This window comes from Balaenoptera borealis (genome assembly GCF_965194805.1).
Source record: "Balaenoptera borealis genome assembly, chromosome: 5".
In the NCBI taxonomy this organism is placed as follows: domain Eukaryota; kingdom Metazoa; phylum Chordata; class Mammalia; order Artiodactyla; family Balaenopteridae; genus Balaenoptera; species Balaenoptera borealis.
In genome coordinates this window covers 9,970,651-9,997,937 of record NC_138862.1, presented here as the reverse complement: position 1 = coordinate 9,997,937, position 27,287 = coordinate 9,970,651, and the positions used below count along the sequence as shown (strand labels likewise).

General features: G+C 37.6%; 1 protein-coding gene across 45 annotated transcripts in view; it reads right to left on the bottom strand.

Annotated features, from left to right (window-relative positions):
* Positions 1-5,866: 5,866 nt before the first annotated feature.
* Positions 5,867-27,287, bottom strand: part of SETD4 (SET domain containing 4) — a 472,148-nt gene continuing 450,727 nt past the window's right edge. For 39 of the 45 annotated variants that reach the window (XR_014245464.1, XR_014245465.1, XR_014245488.1 and 36 more), the window contains one exon: positions 5,867-26,740. The gene's annotated coding sequence lies outside the window, so the exon portion shown is untranslated. The remainder of the gene's footprint in view (positions 26,741-27,287) is intronic. The other 6 variants (XR_014245497.1, XR_014245498.1, XR_014245499.1 and 3 more) reach the window with 6 other exon arrangements.

Here is a 27,287-nt window from a genome sequence, read left to right as displayed (position 1 = left end):
TTTAACCAGAAGAGTGAGCATTTCATAAAAGTAAATACCAAAGCATATAATAAACAATTCTGTTGTACTTAAGAGAAATCCATTGTCATTAGAGGCTCCATAATTTCTATATAAACCTCTAGTCCATACTGTGAGCAGAATCTAATATCCTTGCCAAGATCTCTGCAACTTCTTCTCCTGGATACTTCTGTCCCTGAGCCCCACGTTCTACTGAACTAGGAATCTCTGGATCTTCTCCGCTCCAGTGTACAGCGTCTCCTTCCAGCCCACATTAACCCAAATAAGGAATGCCAATCCTTTCCTAGATTTCCACCAAAACCAAACAAATAAACAAAAAAACCATCTCACAAGGTCTGTTTTTTATTTTTTGTAGGCTTTGCTAAATCCTGGGGAGGCATTTGGAACTTATACTGCAACAATGTAGTTGCAAGCAACTCAAAATTGAGTAGTAGACACACCTTTGCTTTCTTTTTTAAAAGCTTTATTGAGATGTAATTCACATACCATATAATTGACCTGTTTGAAGTATGACTGAATGGTTTTTAATAGATTTACAGTGTTGAGACACACCTCCGCTTAACTTCCTCAATTAGTTCACCAAGGTGGTGGTCTTCCCACTCCTCTACCTTCTCTTTTTCTCTCGAACCCTCAAATTCAATTTCTTTCTTCTGCAATTCTTTGGTGTTCTTGCCTGCAGCCAATCTCTTTTAATCCCATCCCTCAACTCCAGATAGCACAGTAGGGTAACTTTCTAAATAAAGATAGAGCAACACTAGTTACAATAGCCAAGACATGGAAGCAATCCAAGTGTCCATCGACAGAAGAATGGATAAAGATGTGATATGTATATATATATATATATGACTCAGCCATAAAAAAGAATGAAATAGTGCCATTTGCAGCAACGTGGATAGACCTGGAGATTATCATACTAAGTGAAGTAAGTCAGAAAGATAAAGGCAAATATCATACGATTTCACTTATTTGTGGAATCTAAAAAAATGATACAAATGAGCTTATTAATATTTACAAAACAGAAACAGACTCACACATATAGAAAACAAACTTGTGGTTACCAAAGGGGAAAGGGGGGTGGGAGAGGGATAAATTAGGAGTTTGGGATTAACAGATACACACTACTATATATAAAATAGATAACAAGAACCTACTGTACAGCACGGGGAACTATACTCAATGTCTTGTAATAACTTATAACGGAAAAAGAATCTGAAGAAGAATACATATATATACATATATGTATACATATATATATTTATAAATATATAAAAATGAATCACTTTGCTGTACACCCAAAACTAACACAACATTGTAAATCAACTATACTTCAATTAAAATATTTTTTTAAAAAGATGGATCTCTTCCTGAGTGTCAGATGTCAGAATTTACAATCTTGAAATAAATAAAGACTTTATTGCATGAGGCCAATTTTCATCTCCCCTACAGAAGCCTTATGATGAATTCTATCGGATCGCTTCTGGAAAAGCTGCGGCTCTTCCTTTAATATAGTATCATCCTACATGAAAACGGTTATAGCTGTTTCTCACTTCCCTCAATCCATCTCCTTCACCTAGTTATGTCCCTCAGATAAACTTGCAGTAAAACCTAGACAGAGAGCTGAGTTCAGACTCCCTCATGACATCACCATCGCCTCTACCCGAACAAGCTGAGAAAATGCTATTATTCAGTCACAGGCAAACAATTCAATAGAGCAAGTGAGTATAGTGTTTCTGGCTGAAGGCCTAGCCTCCAACAAAAATGGCCCAGACTTTCTTAAGCAAAGAAGAGAGGGAGTGAAAGTAAATGGAGGAGAAATGGTAGTGGGTTTAAGAGCGCTGCACCATAGGTTTCTGACCGGCCATGTCAGATGTGGGCTGGGGATGAGAGGAGATCTCAAACTCCGTAAAAAGCAATGGGCGCTGCGGAAAGCACAGGAAGACCATACCACACTGCCCCCCCCATCCTTAGGGTATTTCCACCCTGGTGAAGGGTAAACAGATCAATTGCAGGATTATGAGTTTGTTGTGCAGGGCACACCTAGAATTTTCTTTCCAGAAAGGCAGGCTCTACCAATTTTTTTAACCATTGGGTAATTATTGCAGTAAAACAAAGCTCTACACATTTGCACTTGACCCATGTGTTCCCTGTATTCTCTATTTGTTCATTCCCTGTGTGTTCTGCCCAGGCCATACAAAGACATGTTTTCTTCACTCTACCTTGAAGCATTTGGTTTAAGGAATTTCAACTTTCTATTGTGTTTCATCATAACTCCTTATACTTCATATCTTAAATAAATCTTTCTTCAACACTTAGATCAAATAGCTCGATGCTATGCACATGCAGCCAGCTGACATTGAGAGGATGCAAAGGATGGTGTGAGGGACTTCCTGGTCAGTCCATCGGGTACATCACTGCCTCACATCTCAGCAAGTGATGATCAGGTGAATAATTAAAACTTTATTTGGGAACCAAAGTCAACCAAGACAGGGAACTTGGAAAGGTGTCTGTGTCTAGTGGTCCCCAATCTCCATCTGCTCTCCCCACAGTAATACCATATTTAGATGGGCAGGTGCTGGTCCAGAAGCTATAGATCATCTCTAGACTATATTTCCTTCTATGCAGCTAGGGGGGCTATTCACACATAAGCCTTTAGATACGCAAATTGGTTACTGGGCTGTTGCTACCTGGGGCAAAGAGGCTTTTTTTTTTTTAATTGAATCTGTTGAGAACTGATGCTTTTGTAAAATACAATACAAATTAATGATAAAATGAGCCAGTCATCTGGATCTCCTGGCAATGTCACATTGCTGTTAAAACTTTCCAAGTACTTGACTCTGTGCTTGTCTCAGCACAGACTGTCCAATAGGATGTGAGAGGAAGGTATGTACACGACCTGCAGGTCATGCTTTGAAAGGGAAAGGGCGTGGTCTCCCTTGCTCCTCCATGGCCCCCTTCTTAGTGGCTAAAATGCAGCTGGCCCGTGAACTACCTGGGGCCACACAGACATGACCAGTGTGTTAGGAGGATAGAGAAACAAGGCAGAGAAAGTCTGGGCTCCACTGACTTCACTGAGCAAATTGCCTCACCAGCTTGAACTTTTACACTTCTATCTGGTTCAGGAGACATTGGTCACAATCGTGAACCTATACCTTATCAACATATGGACTCAAGGCCAGATTCCTAGTTGGAACATCTCTATACATATGGATGTCTGAGTATATAAACAAGTATTAAAAATCCTCTCAGCAGTGTTCTGTAGTTTTCAATGTAGAGATTTTGCAAGTATTTTGTTAAATTTAAGTGTTTTATGTTTTTATGCTATTATAAAAGGAGTTGGTTTAAAAAAAATACATCAAGTTCACAATAAGGTCCTACTGCATAGCACAGGGAACTATATTCAATATCTTGTAATAACCTATAATAGACAAGAATCTGAAAAAGAATAGATATATATATGTGTGTGTATATATATATGTGTGTGTATATATATATATGTATAACTGAATCACTTTGCTGTACATCTGAAACTAACACATTATAAATCAACTATACTTCGATAAACAAATAATAATAAAAACTTGGAAAAAATACATCAAAGTCCAAGTGACTCTATGTCTAAATATTTGGGTAACGCACCTTGAAATTCTTATTGGTTTGGTCCCTTAGTAAAAACAGAGTCAGAAATTTACCTCCTTTCCCTCCATGTGGGGACAGGCTACTGTCTCCCCTGAGCTCTGACAGCCTCTGCACAAAGATACACCTTGGTCATAAAAAACAATATATGATTATATGTATCCTAAAAATATCATTCAGCAATGAAATAGTTTGCTATGGAGCATATGGTTTTTTTCCTGGGGTTTGAAGGAATTTGATAATGTTTTTATATTAAATTTTGAAGCTAGTTGACGGAAAGCAGCCCATCTGCAAATGTTCCACACATAATGCACATTGACCACGGCCGGGACTTAAAAAGGTGTTGGATTAGGATGCAAAAAACAATAAAGTCAGTTTAAAAGCACTTTACCTGTATGCCTGAATAATGAGCTATTAAAAGAACTGCCTTTAAAAAGACCTTTATTAAGTTAATAATTTAGTAATCTTATTAATTTAGAACCGATTGCTATTTATCCCAATGTGTGTGTGTGTGTTTAAAGGTATCTCATTTATTTTAAGCCTTGAGTAGAGCTTTCTGAACTGTCCAGGAATTGTTTGTAATCCGTCTGTGCCGAGATAAGCACAGAGATTTGGAGTCAAGTACTTAGAGACATTTATAGCTACATGACATTGCTGTGAGATCCAAACTCAAGTTCCACTTTCTAACAACTAATTTGTATTGTAAAGTATTGATACAAAAGCACCAGCTCTGAACAGACTTGACATTTTAAAAAAATGGCCTTTCATCACAGAGAGCAATTGGTCTAGTAACCAATTTGTGGATACGAAGGCCCATTTGCACATTAACCCTCAGCTTCATATATGCCTTAACTCACACACAGCCAACATAAAAACTTCTTAAGGACAGAGGCACAGAAGTGAGCACCTACAGTAAAAACAAAACAAAAACTTATCATTCATATATTCTTGCCACTTGGCAACAGAGCAAGATTGTTATAATTGATATTGATTATTATCAGTGGACAAATTTGCAAAGCATAGTTTTATAAGAATATAAAAATTACAAAATAATTTATTTTAAAAGATAGAACAATTTGTATTCATGTGTGTGTCTCAATCATAGAAACAATAATTGTCCCCATGCCTTCTGGACTTTGTCTTCAATTCTAAAACCATTTCTTAGAATTTGCTCCAGGTGTTGGTAGCTACACCTCTGGAAAGAGTCTTTTGTTAATACCAAATGCATTTGACTTATTTCTTTGGAAAGCTTTATTTTGTCCCTGGAGAAATGCAGCCTGGTTAAATGTCTGAGCAAATTGTTATTATTATTTTACTGAGCAATAAACTAAAGAGTGATTGAGTTACCAGTGACTCGGAGATATTGTTAAGCCTGGAATCACATGGTTGAATGACCAGCTGGCCCAGAACTTGGGTGATTCAAATGATCCAGAAGACAAATGAGCCAGCAGCGAGAATGTCTCACACCAATGCAAACGCAATTAATGTCAACAAAATCCCATTAAATTTATCGGTTGCCTGGCTTCTGAAAATGGTGGAACCAACCCCTTTCCTGTGCCTGCAGGGCAAAGTCATTAGATGGAAAACAGCATCTTGTTAACCATGGAGTTCAGCCAGGTAAACATGGGGGGCAGTGCCAAGTCCTTGAGACACTTATAGAGGGTCAACCTAGAAGGAGGGACCACAGAGAGGAGATGCTGGCCTTCCTTTATGACACACAGTAGGTTCTTCCTAAACAGTGTCTTCTTAGAGTCACCTTACAAGATGGAAAGACTATATCTGATTGTCATTCAGTTCATAAAATAATGATTATATATGGCAGGGGGACAGAGAGAGAAAGATTGATTGAGATTTTGCCTACAAGTTCATCAAAGACTCCCACTTTTTTGTTTTTTGTCTTAGTTTTTAAAGTAAGAATGATTCATTTGTGCTGATTCAACTTCAACCATGTTCACATCAGATGCTCTTATGCCCACAATTGGCAACTCTGTGCAACAAAACAGAACTCGCTGGCCCCAAAAGTCATCAAACCTACAATTTTGACTTCTGTTCTATGTGCTCACACCAACTGGATGAACATTGCTAAACTCATCCAACTCTAAACACTCTTAAATGATCCATCATTGTGCTATTTGGCAATGTGATGGCGCCACTTCTGAGGTAACTCATGCCGCAAAACTCAACAACACTCCCCTTGTTCAAAGTAGAGATGATGAACAGTGAAAGGGCCAAGTCACAGAGGGCTTTTGTGTGAACAGACTTACCCCCCTGGGGTAACAGAAGTGTAGCCTGGAGAATGGTTTGGCTGGATAAGGCAAAAAAAAAAAAAAAAAAAAAAGCTAAACAATCAAAAAGCACAGATTTTCAAAGAGATCATTTTCCCAGCCATGTCTGGTTCTGAATTCAAACCCTTAGATTTCAAGGTGTTCTATCAAAAATCTACTGAAATCAATCCGAAACAGCAAAATATTGAGGTGAAATGTTACCAGCATCAGAAAAAATGTCTAAAATACTTTTTTTCTTGTAAAGCAAATGTTCTTTGTTGGTTAAGTTGCTAATGCAAGATGTAGCACATTATGGCAGTGGGAAATTAAAAAATTATTACTCATTCATTGAGTCAATGCTTATGTGTCTGGCATTGCTCAAGGCTCATGGGATAGTATTTCTTTGTGCTCTTGCTTAATTTTTTTTCCATTTTTAATAGTGATTAGTGCATGAAGAAAATCTGGGAGGGTAATGAGACAGAATTACGGAAGGGAATGGCAGAGTAATCCATTTAAGAGAGGGCAATCCCGTGAAATCTAAGAAATTTGAGCCACCATAACTCCCAGTGTCTTTTAATTCTTGTATTTTTACTTAGCCCATGGGAGAAATCAAAATTCATAAACGATTGCTGATCATGGATCTTTAGGGATAACAAAATTTGACATGTGATTAACATTCTGAAGAAAACTAGATTCTGGTTTTTCTTAACATGCCATGACAAGGCTCTTCTGGAATGCAGAGCAGAAGCCATTGAGGAACAGGGGGAAAAGCGGGATGGGGTTGAAAACATCAATAGAACCAAGAAGCAGTAAGCATAGGGCAAGGTGGAAGGAGGGACAGAGAATATACCTCATGGCCTCCTAGAAGAAGTTTTGGAATGTAATGAAGGAAGTAGAGGGAATATCTGTACATTAAACTTCCTGGAGCCTTCCCCATATTCTCCTAGACTCCTGAGCCTTTCTTTCATAACATTTTTTCTTTGCTGATTTAGATGTTACCAAAAAAAAAAAAAAAAGTTGTAGAGTTTCACTGCTGATTTTTTCTCCAGACCATTTGCTCATTCTTGCTCCGGGCACCCTAATCCATAATTATTGTCAGCTGAGACAAAACTAGCTGCTTCACGATTTACCGACTTATGCAGTCTCCACAGCATCGATCCCAGCAGAAATGTAGATCAGCTTTTCCAGGGAGATCCTCCCTCCTGAAGAAATGACCCCAGGCCAGTGTCCACCACAGAGAGAAATCCTAAAGAACTCACCTGGGTGTGCAGGCAGGAGTTGGGAGGGTCACAGGGTCTCAAAGTCCATGTGACACACCATAGGCAGGAGCTCATAACTTGCTGCTCCCAGCAGTAAGACAGTGATGTGTCAGCTCTCTTCCTCTCTCCTTCTTGCCAACTAGAATTCATTTGGATCCTCAAAAATGGAGAAGAGAGACCAGAAATCAGTTTCCCTTATTACCCACTACCATACACCGCCATTTTGGCAGAGCTGGGCCCTGCAGCTGTGTGGAGGGCAAAGTCTATTTCAGTCCTGCCATCAGAATATCCAGCAGCCAATGGACAGGGGGGGTGTGGTGTAAACTGGGGGAGGGAGAGGGAGCGGGGTTGGAGGGGTGTATCCGAAAGCTACAGGCACTGAAGTGGTCAGAGCTCTGCTAAATAAAGTGAACCTTTTCTTCCACGATTTGTTTCTCCTTGGACCAGCATTGGCAATTGTCCCCCCAGATAAGAGGGAGCCTAGCTGGGGCCACTCTGCAAATTCATGAGGCAGGGGAAACACACAAGCTGGGCATATGCATGATTATTACAGGAAGAGGAAAACACCGGAACTATTTAGCATCTCATGATTGGACAGGGCTATTGCTGAGACAGGGGTGGGGAAGAGACAAATGGGGTGGGGGAAATTCTCTAATCTTAATAAAATCTGTTTGCCTCTTCCAGTAAGTAAAATATTGAGTGATTACATGTCTGACCCTTTAATATCAACAGTGGAACGAGAGAGATCTAAAAGAAAATATTTAGAAAAAGAGAGTCTATATTTTGCCTTGCCTGTGTTATGCCTTAATAGATTCTCTCATTAGCAATAAGCCAATTCTATATAAACAATGTTTTCTCAGCAGGCAACAGCAAGTTAATAAGGTACCCTCAACACTCCTTAGAGCTCCCAGGCTTTAAGAACCTACTTAAAGAGATATTGTGGCTTTCCTGGTACTCGGCACACATTTCAGTGGGGAATAAATGGGTGTGTGCAAGGCAGTAGAGAGCAACTTCCCTTAACAAGTTTACTCTTTTTTTGCCACTGTCCACTAACATGGGGAAACGTGAGCAAAGCAATTAATCGGGCTTTACCTGCAAAAGGGGGAATATCATAAAACCATCAGAATATATACTACAAAGGTTAATTCATTTTTTCTTTCTAAATGACTTTTTTTCTCAATTTGCGAAGATGTTTTTAGTTCTTATTTTAAACAGATGTAACTTCTGAGGCGGGCAGATAAGCCATCTGAGTTTTAAAAACATAAGTCATTATTAATTGACTTTAGTTATCAAATTAAGTTTCTTCAAAGATCTGCTGACTTATTAAACCCCAAATCAGACACAATTGCTTTCCTGCACCTTTCCACTTCTCGATCAGCTACAAAATCTGATATTTGAGATGGATTCTATTTGCCTTTGCCCAAAACTTCTCAGAACCAAACTGGACAATTATTTCTCTTTCCTCATCCTATTTAGACTTCGTACTTCCCTGGGAAAATGTAAACAGTATTTGCAAAACAGCTTAAGGAAAACCTAATCATTTCCCTGGTTTTATTAACTTGATATTCGTACCAGTAACTCTGTACTTCCACACATATCAATCAAGTTTATCACTTGTTTCCTTCATGGATTGGCTGACATTGTCAGGGCAAAATTTAATGTCTTAAGGTCAGTATTTTGGAATTATAAAAATGATTATTTTGGACATTCTTTGTAATATTATATATAGTTCAAAAGCCAACATCTGAAAATCTATTCCCCTTTAAGAAATGTCATAATTACCTTCAATTATACATTTAAACATATATAAACCTGTATTATAATTGGTATACTTTAAATCAGTTACTCACTTGGATCTTTAAGAATACAATTAAAACCAGTATAGTATAGGAATACTTGCTATTGATCAAAAATAGAAAGATTTCACAATATGTGTTAACCTACATCTTAACTTACCTTTCTTTTTCTTTATCTTATGAAATAAAAATGTTTTGCAAAATAGAATTGCTATTCCCAAGTCCCCCTAGACAAGCCATTAAAATCAAAATGACAATCTTATTAGCTTTAACTTTAATTGGTTTTATACAATCAGTGCTTTAAGTTGTTAGGTAAATTCACTTCTCAATATATTTTAAGTATTAAAAGATTACCTTGATGTCTAACAAAAATAAAATAGTTGTATTAGCTTTAATTAAATTGCTTTTTCTCTCTTTTTAAGCATTACTTTCCCTCTGTCTTTCATTTTATATTATATGCACTGCCAGTATTCCCAATATTTTTAGAGTTTCAATACCCTACTGTTAACATATTTATGTTTTATTTGAAGAGAATTGAAACATATTTTAAAAGTTGAAAGTTTACCTCATTCCTTCAGAAAACTCAGTACACATCAATGTATCACAGTATCAGGATTGATCATCACCTATTTAGGGGCTGAATTATTCATATCTTAATTAGAATTTCTCATCTTTCTTTCAAAAAACTTTAAACAGGTATAAATCAGTTTTAATATCCTGAAGATTTTAATTGGAAAATCACATTTGTATGATTATACTTCTAATAATTAAATCATTTTAAAGCTAGAGGAATACATTAGCTCAAACATTATTTTGAGGACAAGAAAATGGAGCTCTAGTACATATAATTTATTATGTGGCAAACAAACAAAATGCAATCTTGAATTAATTCACTGACACTATTCCTTGAGTAACAATAACAACGACAACAAAACTGTAAACAGTTTCAATGTTTGTTATATTGTTATTCGTAAATCCAGAAAAGCAAGCACAACTAAAAAAAAAAGCAAAAACAAAAAACAAAACCTTCAATTTTACATTCTACTCAAAGATACAGGTGCTCTGACTATACCAAATCTGTTCTCACTAATACCCAAAGCAAGGGTTCTTAACATCGTTTTTGCTTTTGTTTTTTACATTACATCACATTTCACTGACATTTAAGTTATCAACCAGCTGAAGGGACTAAAAGCAGGCCCCCCCTTACTACTCAGAAAGATAACATTCACAGTGATAATGTGTCAGTCAACCGTACTTGAGGGATTTTGATTTTGATTCATTTCTTTTTTTTTTTTTTTTTAATTAAGGGCTACATTTTTTTTTTAATTTTATTTATTTATTTATTTATCTATTTATTTATTTATGTCTGTGTTGGGTCTTCGTTTCTGTGCGAGGGCTTTCTCTAGTTGTGGCAAGCGGGGGCCACTCCTCATCGCGGTGCGTGGGCCTCTCACCATCGCGGCCTCTCTTGTTGCGGAGCACAGGCTCCAGACGCGCAGGCTCAGTAATTGTGGCTCACGGGCCTAGCTGCTCCGCGGCACGCGGGATCCTCCCAGACCAGGGCCCGAACCTGCGCCCCCTACACTGGCAGGCAGACTCCCAACCACTGCGCCACCAGGGAAGCCCTTGCTTCATTTCTTGTCTTTACAACTTTCACTTTGACGTTTTTCAAATGGACACAGCAATGAGTGAGTGGTGTGATTTTTTTTCATTCATTTATCTGGCGATTCTAAACCTCTCACTGAGTGCCTAATATACGTAAAGCATTATCAAATGGCATGACCACAAATAAAGCAAATATTGCCAAAGCCTCGATTAACAAAAATAGCATGTCTGGAATGAGGTAAGTGCTGGCTCAGATACTACCAGAGTATCATTTTCAGCCATCCTCTAATAAGGATGCACCTGGGGTGCACTAAGAAGCAAGTAACCAGAAATTGTCAGCCTGCAACATCTGGATGGACTAAGAATGTGTAGCCAGGGAGGAGATACCTTGGTTGTAATAAACTTTTGTCTTGGAGTTCCTCAACTGTATCATTTAGTTAAGGCCTCCCCTATTTTTCTGTAGTATTTTTTTTCTCAGACTTAGTTGTGCTTTCTTACTTTTCAAACATATATAACTATGTTTATTTTACTCCCCCCAATGGATACACAAAACTGCAGGATCTACTAACAAGTCCTCTATGTTGAACACTTTTGGGGCATCATTTACCAATGGGAAGGAATACTTTCTGCTCGTTTGCCTTTTAGCATTTATGTTTCCTTCTTAACTACACATCAAGCAAGAACATTTGAGATATCCCAAGTCCTGGAATTGGGTAAGGATTCCTCTGTTTATTTAAAATATTTGCTTAAGTTTTGCTTCATTTGTTTAAATACCCAATAAACCAGTAGTAATTTCTTTAATGCACATTCTATGTTTAAACCAAAAAGAAAGAATAAGTATGATCATATTGTGAAGTATATATGGTAAAGAATAAACTGGACTTTAAATTTATCACAGAGAGAGTTTGATCATCTATCTCCAAGGTTAAGTTCTTTAACTGCTCATAAAATTTGCCAAGCTTTCCTCACATCATTAGGATGTTTCAAATTGTAAACCCCAAAATCATTTGTTTTTACCTCAGTAATTTTATCTTGACTCTTTTTAATAGGCATGTGAGTGTCTTTCAAGCCCTAAGTCTCTCCAAGACCAAACTAAAAAGGAAGACAGAGAGAGAAAATAAAAATCCCTTTCTTTGGCTCCTTCTAACCAATAATAGCTTATGAAGTTCATCATCTATGAAGGACAGAAAAGGCAGAATCACAGACACAACTGGAAAAGTAACAGCAGGTACCTTTCCATCTCACAGACTAACTTTGTGATGTCCTTCATTTAGCAGTTCCTAGGCCCAGGTGGAAATTTTCTAGCATCTTCTTAATAAAGATTCATGTTGGGAAAGTTTCATATAACAAGTCATGTTTATTGTGTCAGCAGATTTTTTTTTTTTTTTTAAAGCTAGACTAAATTCATAAGCACCACGCATGATTTACAATAAAACCTTAATGAAACGCTCAGAACTGTTTAAAAAGCTGCAGCAGGTTTTTAAGGAAATTGGTTGTCTGTATTTACTCTTTGAATTAAGTGTTAAAGGAAAACAGAATAATAATATATAAAACCCTGGTTTCCTGTAACAACAATAATTATGGTAACTAACATCTGTATATGGCTTTACAGTTTGCAAAGTGCTTTCTCATACATTACCTCATTTAGTAGAGTGGAAATGTTTAATGATCCCAGTCTTAAACTGCATTTCATTAATAGTATATATATATATATAATATTAATAAGCACATATATGTAATATTATATATATATATATTAATAAACACATTTAGAAGAAACTATCTTCATAAGCACTCTGCACTAAGCCTGAACAAAAGGGAGATAGGGAGATGTTGAAATCCAATATCAACCCCATAAATCAAATAAATGTCAAATAAAATCTGTCAAACACTTCATAATGTTCTGTGCATGTCATCAAACTCAAGGAGAATCCTGCTGTGTCACCTCAGAATGATAAAGAGATCTAAGGTGTGAAAGCACGCCGTTAGAAGTTTCATTAAAGCCTTATTTACTAGTTCCGAACGAATTTACATTGATCTTTTAAACTATTGCTAACCACAAATGCATTAAACCTAAACAGTCTTCATTTACTGAGAAATAAATGTGTCAGCAGAATCATGACTTTTGTCCAATGTTGTTCCGGCATTTAATTCACAAAGGCTCAGTGTTAAGCTTTTTATTGCTTGTTGTGCTAAAGCCTGTTCATTTAATTGCAAATATATTTCCTTCCTGCATCATTATCAAAATTGTTATCTTAAGGAAATATTTTTAAATAATCTGCTGGAAAACCAGAGCTGTACATGGGCTTATTCCGAATAATTGTTTCCTGCTACAGATGAGTTAGCAATTAAGTGGTAACGTTGCTTAAACAATTTTAAAAGGAGGTGAGGATAAAAGGAATCGGACTGTGCTGGTCCAAGTTATGAGAAGCTTTTGGAGTTTTTTGTGGAGTCAACATGCACTCCTGGCTGATTTAATCAATACTTACCTGTTTACATTTTAAAAGAACTTGGTTAATGGTTCCAGGGCCTAATCTAATAAATAAATCATTTCAATGTAGGTTGTAATTTTGTGAGATATGAATTAATTCAAAAGTGACCTTAGTCTTTCTATCCTTGAAATGGAGACAAATGTTCTGCATTTGACCTTGACCTTGACCTTTCCTTATATTAATTTGGGGAAAGGATTTGCAGCCAGGTTTTAAATTAAATGATGCCAGTAACACTATTATGGACACACCCATACTAAAGAAAAAAATAGAGATGTTATAATAAAATAAGGAAGAAAATGCAATATGTGACTCCAGACTCTCCAGGATTTACATGCACTTTTTTAAAAAATTACTTTTCCATAGCTAAATACAACAGGCATGGCATGTTTGTTTCAGTGGGTGAAAATGTATCGACAGCATTCCCAATTCTTCATTAGTTAAACCCACACTAAATAGATTGCATCATATTGTCCATTAAAGGAGACTTACCAAAAAAAGAAGTGCTCTCTAGGAGATGACTCCAGTTCAATAGTATTTAAATTCAAGAAAAGAGCAATTGTTTACTGAGGAGATGACTATGGAAAATACTTTGGGGAGCGTTCATTATTTCTGAGATTAGTTCTATTGCTAACAATGGAGAAAGACACAATTTCTAGAAATTAAACCAATATAAATCAAGCTTCCAATGGGAAGCAACCAAGATAATTCAAATTTGCAGTTAAAAAAAATTGCCAGTAATTGACTGGTGGTTATTGCTCTATTTCAAAAGAAGTGAGAAACCCTCCATGTACCTGTTACTACATGGAATTATCCAGTTTATTTCAGAGGGAAACAGTAAGAAAATGATTGGCAGGGTGGGACCAGAAATGGGTGGACCCCTGCAGTGGACCAATGAGCAATTAGCCATGTCCTGCGTGGCCAAGACTGGGGAGTGACAGGAAGACATCAATGATAAGAGCCTAAGGTAGTAAACACTCACAGCCTACCTTGATTCATCTTGTCCTTTGCCCGCCATGGAGTATCGGGAACATGGGCAAGGGATAACCATTCCCAAGGTACAGAGGGTACCCACCCCAAACTTCAATAATACATCTATCTACATCCCAGCAGCCTGGAAACCAACAGACTTGTCTAGGTATTTTCTGGATTTCTCCTGCAGAACTCACAGAGCGAAGGGCTCCAGGAGTGTGATGGAAATGGGTAGCAGCTACTAAGTAGTTAGAAAATGGAGTTAGAAAATGGGTAATATGGGAAAGAGATTTCCATTTCTGCAGTCAGCTGAGCCTCTGAAACCTGGCTTCCAAAGAACGAAGGTGTTACCTTAACAAGGCTGTTGATGGCCATCCTCTCACGTCTCTGCCCACATGCATCTTTCAACGTGCTCTCCCATCGTCACAACCTTCTGCCGCTGTCACCCTCCTCCTCTCCCGGGTCTCACATGGTTATAAATATTGCAGTTCTTGAGCACTTGTGTGCCCTTCCACCGGCTTCAGAACTCCTCTCCTTGCTTGCTCACCTCCACACACCTCCCACCACTTTGTTTTTGACCTAACACTACCTGTGGTTTTCTTGTAGCTTCCACCATCCATTTAGGTACTCCAAAGGATTGGATTATTGTCTAAAATGCCTTCTTGAAATCAAGACCCAATTCCTTTCTGAGGTCAAAGCTCAGCTTTCCTCTTGCCCACAGTCACCTGCTATTTGGCAATCTTCTGCCATCCATAAAAGCATCCTGCCTGCACTAAAGTGCACCGCAACATACTAACTCTTTGCTGCTCCCAAGCCGAAGAGATGCTCAGCGAAGATTTACCTTCTCCTCTTCTGGTCTTACCTTAGCCTTCACGGGACGCCAGGTATATGCATGCACTTCATATGTTCTCATTCTCTGAAAATCCAGGCAAACAATGTCAGTTTCACCAGCTACCTAATTCTCCCTTAAGAAAATATATGTTTAACAAAACTTTAGGACCTTCTGGAGATCACAGCTGAGGAAAAGCATCTGAGTACTTTCAAACGATTAATTCGAAAACCTGAGACACAATATACATTCTTTTTATGAACAACAACATGGATGTTTACATTCAAGTTCCTGCCTAGATGTGGACACAGATGTCTCAAGCTGGTAACAGGCAGAGAAAATCAGACTGGAAAGTGTGTTTTAGCCCACACAGGCTAATTCGTATCTTAACCTGGTCTGGATCCAATACATAAAAATCTGATGGCCTGACAACAGAGACCATGTTCCCATACTTTCTGTAGTGACTGGGCAGACATTGTACTCTTCAGATACAACATATGTTTCCCAGGACTTGAGGAACCCAGCCCACTTCTCTCAAACATATAACCTGTGTGACCCCCAAGGAGATTTGAATGGTCCACCCTTGATCGATAAATTTTTTGAAAGTCAAGAAAATTTTGATGAATAAGAAATAAATAGATTTTTACTTAGTGTGCTTTTGTGAATCCTCTTAATAACTTCATTCCAACCACATCCCAATCCAGTGACTATACCTGTTTACTTTTTCTAATGATGAAACAGGGTTGGTCCCTTTGCATATCTGGCATCTAAGAGAAACCATAAGCATCCATCAAGGGCATTAAGTGTTAACCTCACTTTCACTTTATGAGTTTCAGGCCATAGGCTTGTGGACCAACCCAACTGTTGATCCATAAACAGTGTTCCCATCCTGAAGAGTATGAAGTGAGGTTAAGCACAAGAAACCACCAAGAGCATCTCCTTCAAATATTTACAAGGCTGTAATATATGTATGTGTTTTATGTCTCGGTCAATATGTCTGATTGGTGGGAGTTCCATTTTTATGAGTTCCAGGTGCTTCAGCTCATGAGCTTTTTATTCACATCTAGAATATAGGTATATATATTTCCAGATATAATCTTATCCAGCCTCTTCAGATGTTAGTACTAACAATTTCAAGAATATTCAAGCAATAGGATGGAACAGATTCCTCTAGAATTAAGCCAAAACAATATTAATAATAACAATCATAAGACCAAGATGAAACATTATAAGAGCCTCATTTGGGAAGCTTATCTAAAGAATAAGCCATTTATTAATGAGTATAAACCATATTTATACATTCAATCATTCCCATCTTCAACTCATTGTTCTACTATTTCTTTCAATATTTTACTTCTATATGATGCCCCTTGACCCCTCAGTAGGTTTCATTGGGAAGGTATGCTCTTTGAGAAAATAAGATCAATAATGTTATCACTTTCAACTGCGCTATCATTTTCACAGATCCAAGTTGAAATGAAATCAATTATGAGAACAAGTAGCACTGTTTTATTACTAATGAATGAATTTAGCATTGTTTCCCATATTCCCACCACTTAAAATGGAAGAAATAGAGAAAATGTGGTCCAGAGAAAGCTCAAATAGTCCAGGCTAATGGTGGAAATACTTAAGTATCATCCGTATACAGCTAATATAAACCAAAGTGGCTTATTACCACTGTTTTGTGATTTATGACTCACATTATGACTTTATTTTGAAATGGTTGCATGAAATATTAATGTGTGGTGAAAGAACACACAAGAAGGAGCAGGGATCATGTTCTATCAGATGTTAGGCTGCTTAGTGATTTATTCCTCATAATACACTGAACTCAAGTCTTAGTATCCTATTTGCTCTCTTAATGTAATCAGCCCCTCATATTCAAACTTTTCAAGGTGAGGTAGCCCTACTTTCGTTCCTAGATTGTAGGTTGTGTACTGTTAATTTTTAAAAGGATGGAGTAGTTTATAACAAATGTGAATAATTTATAGCAAATGTTCTCAGCATTGATTAGTGTTCTTTAGAAATAGAATGTCTTCTTGATATGCATCACTCCTTTAATGCCTTATGAAAAGTCAGAAGACCTGTTACTGCACTGCTTAATGGACAAATCAACTTTAATTTTAGTCATATATAATATGAAAGATAAGTAGCTATGTCTTTCCCTGTTTGGGATTTGCCAGGCATTAACACTGAACATTAGCTCAAAGCAATCTAAAGAGAAGTTAACAATAGGACACAATTGCTCTCCCTTGGAATTTACATTTGATCTGGTTTCTCCAAACTTTGGGGTGGATGGTTTCTGAAATCTTTCATTTTGCTGCACTTTAAGTCATTCTGCACCTCACTTTGCAAAGCTCGAACCTGGGGACTTAAGTAACAGATTCCACAACAACTTTACTGAAAAGTATGTTAATTTATACAGTTTCCTATTTCATTTTAATTTGATCAACTGCATCCGATGCATGAAAAACAGTATCTTTTTGAATCATTATGAAAGTTAACATGGTTTGATTTTTATAGTATTGAATTCACCAACTATGATTTTATCAAATATATTTAAATGTCAATTATTGGTAAATAAAGAAAATAACATAAAATAATAATAGTTGACACTGTTCTTTCTATACAAATGACATACACTGTCCAAGAGCTTTACATATATTAACTCACTTTATTCTCTCAATAACCTGTAACATAAGTACTGTTGTAAGGCCTGATATACATAGAGGAAACTGAGGCACAGAATCAGTAAGTAACGTGCCCTAGTGACACTGCCAGTAGCGGAATTCGATTTAAGAAATTAGATGGTTTGATTTCAGAATCTATGCTCTTACTACTACACTATTCCTATTGTCCTTTGCTCAGAAACATTTAGCTTCAATGCCCTTTGTATAAACACAGAAAAATGAAAAGATCCAATGATCTGGACCTAAGAGTACAAAATCTAACTTTATGAAGGACCAATGTTAAGAATTAGGTTCAAATGGTGAAAGGGGAAAAGGACAGATTTTGCTTTTGAAATTCTTTAACATGTCCTTGAACACCCATGGTCATCCAAATGGCAAGATGGCTACCTCCTGCATGCTCCAGGGGTAGTAAAATGTACAGCAAGAGCACTAGGTCAGAGAGAACTTGGCTATGAATACACATCATACTGGGCAATCCTGGGATTATCGCTGAACTTCTCTGAGCCAAGATTTCCATTTCCAAACTAGATGATAACACCCACCAATAAAGCAGTTGTAACAATAAGAGCTAATATAAAGTGTCTGGCATATAGGTACACGGTATGTTATGATATACATCTGTTGTCATTGTTTTTGTTCTATCAATTTTATTCTTTCAGCAAGCCTATCCTCAGACCGAGTCACTGCGTGAGTGCAGGGAACTCAGCCCTTTAATGATGTTAACCCCTAAGCTCTTTAGTTACCCTTCCCCCCTTGCTCCTGCCATTCAAACTTACATTGCAACGCACTCAGTTAAATTCACATGCATTCTTAACTTCCAATAGCCATTGGAAAAACGATACAAAAGACACTGAGAAGGCAGAGGGACTATGTGATGTCCTACACAAACACATCTCCACTCAGGGAAAATCCTTTCAGGGAAGATGCCTTGCTCTTACCTCTGTGGTTCAGTTGGTAAATGTGTGACCACTGATATTCCTTGTCTGTTAATTCCTAGTCCTTTCCCAGCAAGATAAGGTCTTGAGAGAATAAACAGAAGAAAATCAAAGAGAATAGAATCTGTATGATTTGGGAAAAGAAGATCGATGGAAACCAAGAGGAAGAAGAAATGAAGAAAAGAGAGAAAGGGAGAAAAGGTTTCTTCCAGAGAGAAAGTAAATCAATAGTAGACATTTCTGCACAGAATAACTGTGGTAGAAATAGGATGCAAACTGAGCCAGGCTCATTTACTGTTTTGTGCAGCCAGTTATAGAAAGTAGTGTGAATAGCAAAGGGTTCTGCCACAAACATGGAATTCCCAAAAATGAAAAAGGGCAATTCCATGGAAGTGAAGCATTGCTGCAGCCTTATTGTATTATTATTATTAGGAAAAAGCACATCACATGCCAAGGGCTGTTCAACTTTGTAACTTAGCTGCCCTAAGACAAGGGTGTGAGGTCTAAATGCTCCTCCCCCGACCTAACCAGAAGTGGATGGAGATATAACCCTTTATCCACCTGAGGCTACAAGGAATGATTTTTACAGCTGCCTCCATCTCTTTAGATGTATGCATGAGGGGAGAAATGGCCTGCGTAGAGCAATTTTTTAAATGCTGCTTAATTTTTTTCCTTTATATCTACCATCTTTTACTTTTGACCGTTTTGTGTCATAAGGATCGTGACTACTTTTTTTTAAAACTTTTGCTCCCTCCTTTCTCTCATCTTTCTTTCCCAATTTTAATTCTCCCCTGAGAACAGATCAGAACCCCAGACTTCCGTCTAGACTTCCCATAGCTCCCCCTCCTGCCCCACCGCAATGACCCAATTGCCTGATTGTGAATGAGTAAGTGTCACGGAAAAGAGGTCTATGTACATAACTACTAACCTATGTTCCATAATGGAAAGTTCTAAAGCCAAAAAGACTACTTTGAAAGGAACCTTCAAGATGGTGGAGGAGTAAGACATGGAGATCACCTTCCTCACCACAAATACATCAAAAATACATCTACATGTGGAACAACTCCTACAGAACACCTACTGAACGCTGGCAGAAGACCTCAGACTTCCCAAAAGGCAAGAAACTCCCCGCATACCTGGATAAGGCAAAAGAAAAAAGAAAACACAGAGAGAAAAGAATAGAGACAGGACCTTCCCCTCTGGGAGGGAGCTGTGAAAGAGGAAAACTTTCCACACACTGGTGCAGACAAGGGGTGGGAGTGGGGGAAGCTTCAGAGCCATGGAGGACAGCGCAGCAACAGGGGTGCAGAGGGCAAAGTGGAGAGATTCCCACACAGAAGATCAGTGCCGACAAGCACTCACCAGCCCAAGAGGCTTGTCTGCTCACCCGCCGGGGCGGGCAGGGGCTGGGAGCTGAGGCTCAGGCTTCAGAGGTCAGACTCCAGGGAGAGGGCTGCGGCTGGCTGTGTGAACACAGCCTGAAGGGGGCTAGTGCACCACAGCTAGCCGGGAGGGAATCCGGGAAAAAATCTGGACCTGCCTAAGAGGCAAGAGACCACTGTTTCAGGGTGCACAAGGAGAGGGGATTCAGAGCGCCGCTTAAAGGAGCTCCAGAGATAGGCGTGAGCCACGGGCGCGAGCCCTGCCTCTGTGGAATACCTGAATAGACAATGAATCGTCCCAAAATTGAGGCAGTGGACTTTGGGAGCAAAGGTAGATTTGGGGTTTGCTTTTTGCATATAATTTGTTTCTGGTTTTATGTTTATCTTAGTTTAGTATTTAGAGCTTATTATCATTGGTAGATTTGTTTATTGGTTAGGTTGCGCTCTTCTTTTTATATATATATTTTTTTCCTTTTTCTCTTTTTCTGAGGGTGTATGTGTATGCTTCTTTGTGTGATTTTCTCTGTAGAGCTTTGTTTTTACCATTTGTCTTATGTTTCTGTCTGTCCTTTTTTTTTTTAGTATAGTTTTTAGCGCTTGTTATCATTGTTGGATTTGTTTATTGGTTTGGTTGCTCTCTTATTTCTTTCTTTCTTTTTTTAATTATATTTTTATATTTTTATTTTTAATAATTTTATTTATTTTAATTATTTTATTCTCTTATTTTCTTGCTTTTTTTCCAACCCTTTTCTTCTGAGCCATGTGGCTGACAGGGTCTTGGTGCTCCAGCCGGGTGTCAGGCCTAAGCCTCTTAGGTGGGAGAGCCGAGTTCAGGACATTGGTCCACCAGAGACTTCCTGACCCCATGTAATATCAAATGGCAAAAGCTGTCCCAGAGATCTCCATCTCAACACTAAGACCCAGCTCCACTCAACAACCAGCAAGCAACAGTGCTGGACACCCTATGCCAAACAACTAGCAAGGCTGGAACACAACCCCATCCATTAACAGAGAGGCTGCCTAAAATCCTAATAAGTTCACAGACACCCCAAAACACACCACCAGATGTGGTCCTGGCCACCAGAAAGAAAAGAACCAGCCTCATCCACCAAAACACAGGCACCAATCCCCTCCACCAGGAAGCCTACACAACCCACTGAACCAACCTTAGCCAATGGGGGCAGACACCAAAAACAGCGGGAACCTGGGGCCTGCGAAAAGGAGACCACAAAGGCAGTAAATTAAGCAAAATGAGAAGACAGAGAAACACACAGCAGATGAAGGAGCAAACTAAAAACCCACCAGACCAAAAAAAATAATAAAGACGAAATAGGCAGTCTACTTGAAAAAGAATTCAGAGAAATGATAGTAAAGATGATCCAAAAACTTGGAAATAGAATGGAGAAAATACAAGAAACGTTTAACAAGGAACTAGAAGAACTGAAGAGCAAACAAACAATGATGAACAACACAATAAATGAACTTAAAAATTCTCTACAAGGAATCGATAGCAGAATAACTGAGGCAGAAGAACGGATAAGTGACCTGGAAGATAAATAGTGGAAATAACTAACGCAGAGCAAAATAAAGGAAAAAGAATGAAGAGAGTAGAGGACAGTCTCAGAGAGCTCTGGGACAACATTAAATGTAACAACTTTCGAATTATAGGGGTCCCAGAAGAAGAAGAGAAAAAGAAAGGGTCTGAGAAAATATTTGAAGCAATTATAGGTGAAAATTTCCCTAAGATGGGAAAGGAAATAGTCAATTAAGTCCAGGAAGTACAGAGAGTCCCATACAGGATAAACCCAAGGAGAAACACGCCAAGACACATGTTAATCAAACTATCAAAAATTAAATACAAACAAAAAGTGTTAAAAGCAGCAAGGGAAAAACAACAAATAACATACAAGGGACTCCCCATAAGGTTAACAGCTGATTTCTCAGAAGGAACTCTGCAATCCAGAAGGGTGTGGCAGGACATATTTAAAGTGATGAAGGGAAAAACCTACAACCAAGATCACTCTACCCAGCAAGGATCTCATTAAGATTCGATGGAGAAATTAAAACCTTTACAGACAAGCAAAAGCTAAGAGAATTCAGCCACCAAACCAGCTTTACAACAAATGCTAAAGGAACTTCTCTAGGCAGGAAACACAAGAGAAAGAAAAGACCTACAATAACCAACCCAAAACAATTAAGAAAATGGTAATAGGAACATACATATTGATAATTACCTTAAACGTAAATGGATTAAATGCTCCAACCAAAAGACATAGACTGGCTGAATGGGTACAAAAACAATACCCGTATATATGCTGTCTACAAGAGACTCACTTCAGACCTAGGGACACATACAGATTGAAAGTGAGGGGATGGAAAAAGATATGCCATGCAAATGGAAATCAAAAGAAAGCTGGAGTAGCAATCTTCATTACAGACAAAATAGACTTTAAAATAAAGACTGTTACAAGAGACAAAGAAGGACACTACATAATGATCAAGGGATCAATCCAAGAAGAAGATATAACAATTGTAAATATTTATGCACCCAACATAGGAGCACCTCAATACATAGGGCAAATGTTAACAGCCATAAAAGGGGAACTCGACAGTAACACAATCATAGTAGGGGACTTTAACACCCCACTTTCACCAATGGACAGATCATCCAAAATGAAAATAAATAAGGTAACACAAGCTTCAAATGATACATTAAACAAGATGGACTTAATTGATATTTAGAGGACATTCCATCCAAAAACAACAGAATACACTTTCTTCTCAAGTGCTCATGGAACATTCTCCAGGATAGATCATATCTTGGGACACAAATAAAGTCTTGGTAAATTTAAGAAAATTGAAATTGTGTCAAGTATCTTTTCCGACCACAATCCTATGAGACTAGATATCAATTACAGGAAAAAATCTGTAAAAAATACAAACACATGGCGGCTAAACAATACTTTACTAAATAACCAAGAGATCACTGAAGAAATAAAAGAAGAAATCAGAAAATACCTAGAAATAAATAACAATGAAAACACGACGACCCAAAACCTATGGGATGCAGCAAAAGCAATTCTAAGAGGGAAGTTTATAGCAGTACAATCCTACCTCAAGACACAAGAAGCATCTCAAATAAACAACCTAACCTTACACCTAAAGCAATTAGAGAAAGAAGAACAAAAAAAACCCCCAAAGTTAGCAGAAGGAAAGAAATCCTAAAGATCAGATCAGAAAGAAATGAAAAAGAAATGAAGGAAATGATAGCAAAGATCAATAAAACTAAAAGCTGGTTCTTTGAGAAGATAAATAAAATTGATAAACCATTAGCCACACTCATCAAGAAAAAAAGAGAGAAGACTCAAATCAATAGAATTGGAAATATAAAAGGAGAAGTAACAACTGACACTGCAGAAATCCAAAGATCATGAGAGATTACTATAAGCAGCTCTATGCCAATAAAATGGACAATCTGGAAGAAATGGACAAATTCTTAGAAAAGCTCAACCTTCTGAGACTGAACCAGGAAGGAATAGAAAATATAAACGGAACTATCACAAGCACTTAAATTGAAACTGTGATTAAAAATCTTCCAATAAACAAAAGCCTAGGACCAGGTGGCTTCACAGGAGAATTCTATCGAACACTTAGAGAAGAGCTAACACCTATCCTTCCCAAACTCTTCCAAAATATAGCAAAGGGAGGAACACTCCCAAACTCATTCTACGAGGCCATCATCAACCTGATACCAAAACCAGACTAACATGTCACTAAAAAAGAAAACTACAGGCCAAGATCACTGCTGAACATAGATGTAAAAATCCTCAACAAAATACTAGCAAACAGAATCCAACAGCACATTAAAAGGATCATACACCAGGATCAATCGGGGTTTATCCCAGGAATGCAAGGATTCTTCAATATATGCAAATCAATCAATGTGATACACCATATTAACAAGCTGAAGGATAAAAACCTTATGATAATCTCAATAGCTGCAGAAAAAGCTTTTGACAAAATTCAACACCCATTTATGATAAAAATCCTCCAGAAAGTAGGCATAGAGGGAACTTACCTCAATATAATAAAGGTCATATATAACAAACCCACAGCCAACATCGGTCTCAATGGTGAAAAACTGAAACCATTTCCACTAAGATCAGGAATAAGACAAGGTTACCCACTCTCACCGCTATTATCCAACATAGTTTTGGAAGTTTTAGCCACAGCAATCAGAGAAGAAAAAGAAATAAAAGGAATCCAAATCAGAAAAGAAGATGTAAAACTGTCACTGTTTGCAGATGACATGATACTATACATAGAGAATCCTAAAGATGCTACCAGAAAACTACTAGAGCTAATCAATGAATTTGGTAAAGAAGCAGGATACAAAATTAATGCACAGAAATCTCTTGCATTCTTATACGTTAATGATGAAAAATCTGAAAGAGAAATTAAGGAAACACTCCCATTTACCGTTGCAACAAAAAGAATAAAATACCTAGGAATAAACCTACCTAAGGAGACAAAAGACCTGTATGCAGAAAACTATAAGACACTGATGAAAGAAACTAAAGAGGATACAAACAGATGGAGAGATATACCATGTTCTTGGATTGGAAGAATCAACACTGTGGAAATGACTATACTACCCAAAGCAATCTACAGATTCAATACAATCCCTATCAAACTACCAATGGCATTTTTCACAGAACTAGAATAAAAAATTTCACAACTTGTATGGAAACACAAAAGACCCCTAATAGCCAAAGCAATCTTGAGAAAGAAAAACGGAGCTGGAGGAATCAGGCTCCCTGACTTCAGACTATACTACAAAGCTACAGTAATCAAGACAGTATGGTACTGGCACAAAAACAGACATATAGATCAATGGAACAGGATAGAAATCCCAGAGATAAGCCCATGCCCATATGGTCACCTTATCTTTGATAAAAGAGGCAAGAATATACAATGGAGAAAAGACAGCCTCTTCAATAAGTGGTGTTGGGAAAACTGCACAGCTACATGTAAAAGAATGAAATTAGAATACTCCCTAACCCTAAACACAAAAATAAACTCAAAATGGATTGAAAACCTAAATGTAAGGCCAGACACTATAAAACTCTTAGAGGAAAACATAGGCAGAACACTCTATGACATAAATCACAGTAATATCCTTTTTGACCCACCTCCCAGAGAAATGGAAATAAAAACAAAAATAAACAAATGGGACCTAATGAAAATTAAAAGATTTTGCACAGCAAAGAAAACCATAAACAAGAGGAAAAGGCAACCCTCAGAATGGGAGAAAATATTTGCAAATGAAGCAACTGACAAACGATTAATCTCCAAAATTTACAAGAAGCTCATGCAGCTCAATATCAAAAAAACAAACAACCCAATCCAAATGGGTAGAAGACCTAAATAGACATTTCTCCAGAGAAGATATGCATATTGCCAACAGACACATGAAAGGATGCTCAACATCACTAATCATTAGAGAAATGCAAATCAAAACTACGATGAGGTATCACTTCACACCAGTCGGAATGGCCATCATCAAAATATCTACAAACAATAAATGCTGGAGAGGGTGTTGAGAAAAGGGAACCCTCTTGCACTGTTGGTGGGAATGTAAATTGATACAGTCACTGTGGAGAACAGTATGGAGGTTCCTTAAAAAATGAAAAATAGAACTACTATATGACCCAGCAATCCCACTACAGGGCATATACCCTGAGAAAAGCATAATTCAAAAAGTGTCATGTACCACAATGTTCACTGCAGCTCTATTTACAATAGCCAGGACATGGAAGCAACCTAAGTGTCCATCAACAGATGAATGGATAAAGAAGATGTGGCACATATATACAATGGAATATTACTCAGCCATAAAAAGAAACAAAACTGAGTTATTTGTAGTGAGTTGGATGGACCTAGAGTCTGTCATACAGAGTGAGGTAAGTCAGAGAGAGAAAAACAAATACTGTATGCTAACACATATATAGGGAATCTAAAAAAACAAAAAAAACAAAAAAAAAAAACAATGGTTTTGAAGAACCTAGGGGCAGGACAGGAATAAAGACGTAGATGTAGAGAATGGACTTGAGGACACAGGGAGGAGGAAGGGTAAGCTGGGATGAAGTGAGAGAGTGGCATGGACATATATACACTACCAAATGTAAAATAGATAGCTAGTTGCAAGCAGCCACATAGCACCGGGAGATCAGCTTAGTGCTTTGTGACCACCTAGAGGGGTGGGATAGGGAGGGTGGGAGGGAGACGCAAGAGGGAGGGGATATGGGGATATATGTATACGTATAGCTGATTCACTTTGTTATACAGCAGAAACTAACACACCATTATAAAGCAATTATACTCCAATAAAAATGTAAAAAAAGAAGACTACTTCGTGTGGGCCACCACACCAGTTAGGAGGAAAGTTCCTCTTAAACACAATCACTCATGTGTCATCTCAAATATTAAACCCTGAGAGATGTTTCACAGTGTATGGGTCTAGTGCTGTTGACCAGTTGGCCAGTAGACTGTTAAATAAACCACGTTGTCCATGAATTCCCCCCACACATTAAAAGGCAGAAGTTGGCAAATATATACAATATACTTTGGCTTATTAAGGGTATTTTTAGACTATCACTTTTGGGCTAATAAAAAAAAATTGTCTTTTGTAGAAGGGAAAAACTCTCTGGAGTACGTGGAATATCATGCATTCCAGACTTGGAAAGGAGTTACAATTTCCAGTTTCAACAAAAATTTTCTTGCCTAAATAGGAAGCCAGAAAAAAAAAAAAAATAGAAGTTTACATCATAACTCAGGTCCGTCTATTCTTCTGATAAGAAAATAAGACCTAAAACAAAAACAAACAAAAACTCATCAGTTATTAAACTTCGTAGGAGGATAAAGAAATGTCATCCTCACTGTCAAATTTCTTTATATATTCCTTGAGAGGTAAATGGGTCCTGTCTTCCCTCCAAATTCTCCTTTAGAAGAAAATTTCCAAAGACTTTTCATTCTGTGAGTAAAAAGTACATCCCCATTTATTCAGTGGTTTATTTAACAAATATTTTTGGAAGTCCTACTATGTACCAGGCACTGTGTCAAACCCCAGGGATCCAGCAGTGAACATGAGATGGTCCTTGATCTCATGAAGTTTACAAACCAGTAAGGGAAGGAGAACATTTGAAAAATTATTTGCAGTATATTTAAGTTTCATGCATTCTCGTATGTGTGATGTATTTCTTATTTTTAAATGAAGAAAATAATTAAGCCACCTAGTAAATAAAGAGAATTTTTTAAATTGCCATAAGAACAGAAGTTCAGAAGGCTACAGGAGCTAAACTACATAATTAGGGCATGCAAATAAGCTCAGAGAACAGTGCAGGTACATACCTGCT